Below are 5,778 nucleotides of genomic sequence, written 5' to 3' on the forward strand. Positions count from 1 at the left end.
CTACATAGTGTAACTACATAGTGTAGTGTAACTACATAGTGTAACTACATAGTGTAACTACACAGTGTAACTACATAGTGTCGTGTAACTATATAGTGTAACTACATAGTGCAACTACATAGTGTAACTACATAGTGTAACTACAGAGTGTAACTTTATGTGTAGTGTAACTACATAGTGTAACTACATAGTGTAACTACATAGTGTAGTGTAACTGCATAGTGTAACTACATAGTGTAACTTCATAGTGTAGTGCAACTACATAGTGTAGTGTAATTGCATAGTGTAACTACATAGTGTAACTTCATAGTGTAGTGCAACTACATAGTGTAACTACATAGTGTTGTGCAACTACATAGTGTAACTACATAGTGTAGTGTAACTACATAGTGTAACTGCATAGTGTAACCACATAGTGTAACTACATAGTGTAACCACATAGTGTAACTACATAGTGTAAATACATAGTGTAACTACATAGTGTAACCACATAGTGTAGTGTAACTACATAGTGTAGTGTAACTACAGAGTGTAACCACATAGTGTAACGACATAGTGTAACTACATAGTGTAACTACATCGTGTAACTACATAGTGTAGTGTAACTACATAGTGTAACCACATAGTGTAACGACATAGTGTAACTACATAGTGTAACTACATAGTGTAACCACATAGTGGAACCACATAGTGGAACCACATAGTGTAACTACATAGTGTAACTACATAGTGTAACTACATAGTGTAGTGTAACTACATAGTGTAACTCCATAGTGCAGTGTAACTACATAGTGTAACTTCATAGTGTAGTGTAACTTCATAGTGTAGTGTAACTACATAGTGTAACTACATAGTGTAACTACAGATTGTAACTACATAGTGTAGAGTAACTACATAGTGTAGTGTAACTACATAGTGTAACTACATAGTGTAGTGTAACTACATAGTGTAACTACATAGTGTAACTACACAGTGTAACTACATAGTGTCGTGTAACTACATAGTGTAACTACATAGTGTAACTGCATAGTGCAACTACATAGTGTAACTACATAGTGTAACTACAGAGTGTAACTTTATGTGTAGTGTAACTACATAGTGTAACTACATAGTATAGTGTAACTACATAGTGTAACTTCATAGTGTAGTGCAACTACATAGTGTAGAGTAATTGCGTAGTGTAACTACATAGTGTAACTTCATAGTGTAGTGCAACTACATAGTGTAACTACATTGTGTTGTGCAACTACATAGTGTAACTACATAGTGTAGTGTAACTACATAGTGTAACTACATAGTATAACCACATAGTGTAACTACATAGTGTAGTGTAACTACATATTGTAACTGCATAGTGTAACCACATAGTGTAACTACATAGTGTAACCACATAGTGTAACTACATAGTGTAAATACATAGTGTAACTACGTAGTGTAACTACATAGTGTAGTGTAACTACAGAGTGTCACTACATAGTGTAACTACATAGTGTAACCACATAGTGTAGTGTAACTACATAGTGTAACCACATAGTGTAACGACATAGTGTAACTACATCGTGTAACTACATCGTGTAACTACATAGTGTAGTGTAACTACATAGTGTAACCACATAGTGTAACGACATAGTGTAACTACATAGTGTAACTACATAGTGTAGTGTAACTACATAGTGTAACTACATAGTGTAGTGTAACTACATAGTGTAACCACATAGTGTATCGAGATAGTGTAACTACATAGTGTAACTACATAGTGTAACTACATAGTGTAACCACATAGTGTAGTGTAACTACATAGTGTAACCACATAGTGTAGTGTAACTACATAGTGTAACTACATAGTGTAGTGTAACTACATAGTGTAGCTACATAGTGTAACTACATAGTGTAACCACATAGTGTAACTACATAGTGTAACTACATACTGTAGTGTAACTACATAGTGTAACTACAGAGTGTAACTACATAGTGTAACTACATAGCGTAACTACATAGTGTAACCACATAGTATAACTACATAGTGTAGTGTAACTACATAGTGTAACTACATAGTGTAACTACATAGTGTAGTGTAACTACATAGTGTAACTACATAGTGTAGTGTAACTACATAGTGTAACCACATAGTGTAACAACATAGTGTAACTACATAGTGTAACTACATAGTGTAACCACATAGTGTAGTGTAACTACATAGTGTAACTACATACTGTAGTGTAACTACAGAGTGTAAATACATAGTGTAGTGTAACTACATAGTGTAACTACAGAGTGTAACTACATAGTGTAACTACATAGCGTAACTACATAGTGTAACCACATAGTATAACTACATAGTGTAGTGTAACTACATAGTGTAACTACATAGTGTAACTACATAGTGTAGTGTAACTACATAGTGTAACTACATAGTGTAACTACATAGTGTAGTGTAACTACATAGTGTAACCACATAGTGTAACAACATAGTGTAACTACATAGTGTAACTACATAGTGTAACCACATAGTGTAGTGTAACTACATAGTGTAACCACATAGTGTAGTGTAACTACATAGTGTAACTACATAGTGTAGTGTAACTACATAGTTTAGCTACATAGTGTAACTACATAGTGTAACCACATAGTGTAACTACATAGTGTAACTACATACTGTAGTGTAACTACAGAGTGTAAATACATAGTGTAGTGTAACTACATAGTGTAACTACAGAGTGTAACTACATAGTGTAACTACATAGCGTAACTACATAGTGTAACCACATAGTATAACTACATAGTGTTGTGTAACTACATAGTGTAACTACATAGTGTAGTGTAACTACATAGTGTAACTACATAGTGTAGTGTAACTACATAGTGTAACCACATAGTGTAGTGTAACTACATAGTGTAACTACATAGTGTAACCACATAGTGTAACCACATAGTGTAGTGTAACTACATATTGTAACCACATAGTGGTTAGGGTTGGTTAGGGTTAGGTTTAGGTTGGTTGGGGTTAGGTTGGGTAGGGTTAGGGTTAGGGTAAGGTTGGGTAGGGTTAGGGTAAGGTTGGGTTAGGGTTAGGTTAAGGTTGGTTAGGGTAAGGTTGGGTTAGGGTTAGGTTAAGGTTGGTTAGGGTTAGGGTAAGTTTGGGTAGGTTTAGGGTAAGGTTGGGTTAGGTTAAGGTAGGGTTAGGGTAAGGTTGGTTAGGGTTAAGGTAAGGTTGGTTAGGGTTAGGTTAAGGTTGGGTTAGGGTTAGGGTTAGGTTAAGGTTGGATAGGGTTAGGTTAAGGTTGGTTAGGGTTAGGTTAAGGTTGGGTTAGGGTTAGGTTAAGGTTGGTTAGGGTTAGGTTAAGGTTGGGTTAGGGTTAGGTTAAATTGGTTAGGGTTAGGTTAAGTTTGGTTAGGGTTAGGTTAGATTGGTTAGGGTTAGGTTAAGGTTGGTTAGGGTTAGGTTAAGGTTGGTTAGGGTTAGGTTAAGGTTGGATAGGGTTAGGTTAAGGTTGGATAGGGTTAGGTTAAGGTTGGTTAGGGTTAGGTTAATGTTGGTTAGGGTTAGGTTAGATTGGTTAGGGTTAGGTTAAGGTTGGTTACGGTTAGGTTAATGTTGGTTAGGGTTAGGTTAGATTGGTTAGGGTTAGGTTAAGGTTGGTTAGGGTTAGGTTAAGGTTGGTTAGGGTTAGGTTAGATTGGTTAGGGTTAGGTTAAGGTTGGTTTGGTTGGTTGGTTAGGGTTAGGTTAGATTGGTTAGGGTTAGGTTAAGGTTGGTTTGGGTTAGACGTAGGGGACTTACCAGCAGGAGTAGGGGCAGCGGCGGCTGTAGCGACAGCAGTAGAACGACCACTCACGGTCCAGGACTGGCTCAAAGTACTTGCTCATCACCCCCGCCACCAGACCATTGTTGCCGCATGTTGAAGACCTGAAATACAACTTGTAAAATAAACTTTATGATCCAAAGACCCATAATATAGTTGGCCAAGACTCTCAAAGGATTTGTCTCAGAAACTAAGGATACAGAGTTGTAATGTCTTCATTGCCACAGTTGACTACAGATCACTTAAACAAATTAAGATGAATTCATCCTTTCAACACAATTGACATCCAAGAGCTGAAAATGAGGCAGTTATCATTACATCGAGGAAAGATGAGATTATTAACAATATTCTCATATTTTCTCCTCCCCTCCCCTCCTGTCCTATCCTCCTCCTCCCCTCCTGTCCTATCCTCCTCCTCCCCTCCTGTCCTATCCTCCTCCTCCCCTCCTGTCCTATCCTCCTCCTCCCCTCCTGTCCTATCCTCCTCCTCTCCTCCTGTCCTATCCTCCTCTCCTCTAGTCTTCTCTCTTCCTCTCCTCTCGTCTTCTCTCCTCCTCTCCTTTCGTCTTCCCTCCTCCCCTCCTGTCCTATCCTCCTCCTCCCCTCCTGTCCTATCCTCCTCCTCTCCTCCTGTCCTATCCTCCTCCTCCCCTCCTGTCCTATCCTCCTCCTCTCCTCCTGTCCTATCCTCCTCTCCTCTAGTCTTCTCTCCTCCTCTCCTCTCGTCTTCTCTCCTCCTCTCCTTTCGTCTTCCCTCCTCCTCTCCTTTCGTCTTCTCTCCTCCTCCTCCCCCCTCTTCCTGTCCTCCTCTCCTCCTCCTCTCTTCCTCTGTCCTCCTCTCTTCCTCTCGTCTTCTCTCCTCCTCTCCCCTCATCTTCTCTCCTCCTCTTCTTTCGTCTTCTCTCCCCCACTCCTTTCGTCTTCTCTCCCCCTCTCCTTTCATCTTCTCTCCTCCTCTCCTTTCATCTTCTCTCCTCCTCTCCTTTCGTCTTCTCTCCTCCTCCCCTCTTCCTTTCCTCCTCTCCTCCTCCTCTCTTCCTCTCTCCTCCTCTCCTCTCGTCTTCTCTCCTTTCGTCTTCTCTCCCCCTCTCCTTTCGTCTTCTCTCCTCCTCTCCTCTCATCTTCTCTCCTTTCGTCTTCTCTCCCCCTCTCCTTTCGTCTTATCTCCTCCTCTCCTTTCGTCTTCTCTCCTCCTCTCCTTTAGTCTTCTCTCCTCCTCCCCTCTTCCTTTCCTCCTCTCCTCCTCCTCTCTTCCTCTGTCCTCCTCTCTTCCTCTCTCCTCTCGTCTTCTCTCCCCCTCTCCTTTCATCTTCTCTCCTCCTCTCCTCTCGTCTTCTCTCCTTTCGTCTTCTCTCCCCCTCTCCTTTCGTCTTCTCTCCCCCTCTTCTTTCGTCTTCTCTCCTCCTCTCCTCTCGTCTTCTCTCCTCCTCCTCTCCTCTGGTGACTTGATGTAAACACTGTGTCGTGTGTTTAAAGTCCATATAGCCGGTTGTCATCACAACAGAACAGTTTGACCAACATTTAACCTGGAGCGCTGAGAGCACAGGGATCTGTAGCCCTTTGTCATGGCAACAGTGGCCCAGCCAGCAGCTATAGGACTAAATGGGGAGGATAGGTCCATATCGCAGAAGTTTACCATTGAAATTTAAAAGGCAATGCTCCTGCGTTAGCATGGACTGCATTCACAGTAAATGCTGCGTTTGTCAGCTCAATTAGAAATGACCTTATAATGTATGTAGCGCAATCCATTTAGTATGATTTGTTACATTTTGTATGTATTAATTACAATTTGTAGGGGAAGGGTCAGCTAACATGCTAAGTAGTTGCAATGTTGCTAAAATGCTAACATTTTGGTTGCTAGACATTCGCGTTATACGACCACCCCATTCTCCCGACAAACCTCCTTCCTTTTGTTTTCGTCTCGAATAACCTGTTTCAAATAACCATAGCAAACGTAACAAATCATAATAATTTG

At 40.5% G+C, this 5,778-nt stretch overlaps 1 pseudogene; it reads right to left on the bottom strand.

Moving 5' to 3' along the window:
* LOC135533843 (dermatopontin-like) overlaps positions 1-3,931 on the bottom strand; it is a 6,465-nt pseudogene extending 2,534 nt beyond the window's left edge.
* Between the last annotated feature and the right edge of the window lie 1,847 nt (positions 3,932-5,778).

Source organism: Oncorhynchus masou, unplaced genomic scaffold (assembly GCF_036934945.1).
Source record: "Oncorhynchus masou masou isolate Uvic2021 unplaced genomic scaffold, UVic_Omas_1.1 unplaced_scaffold_2714, whole genome shotgun sequence".
In the NCBI taxonomy this organism is placed as follows: Eukaryota; Metazoa; Chordata; class Actinopteri; order Salmoniformes; family Salmonidae; genus Oncorhynchus; species Oncorhynchus masou.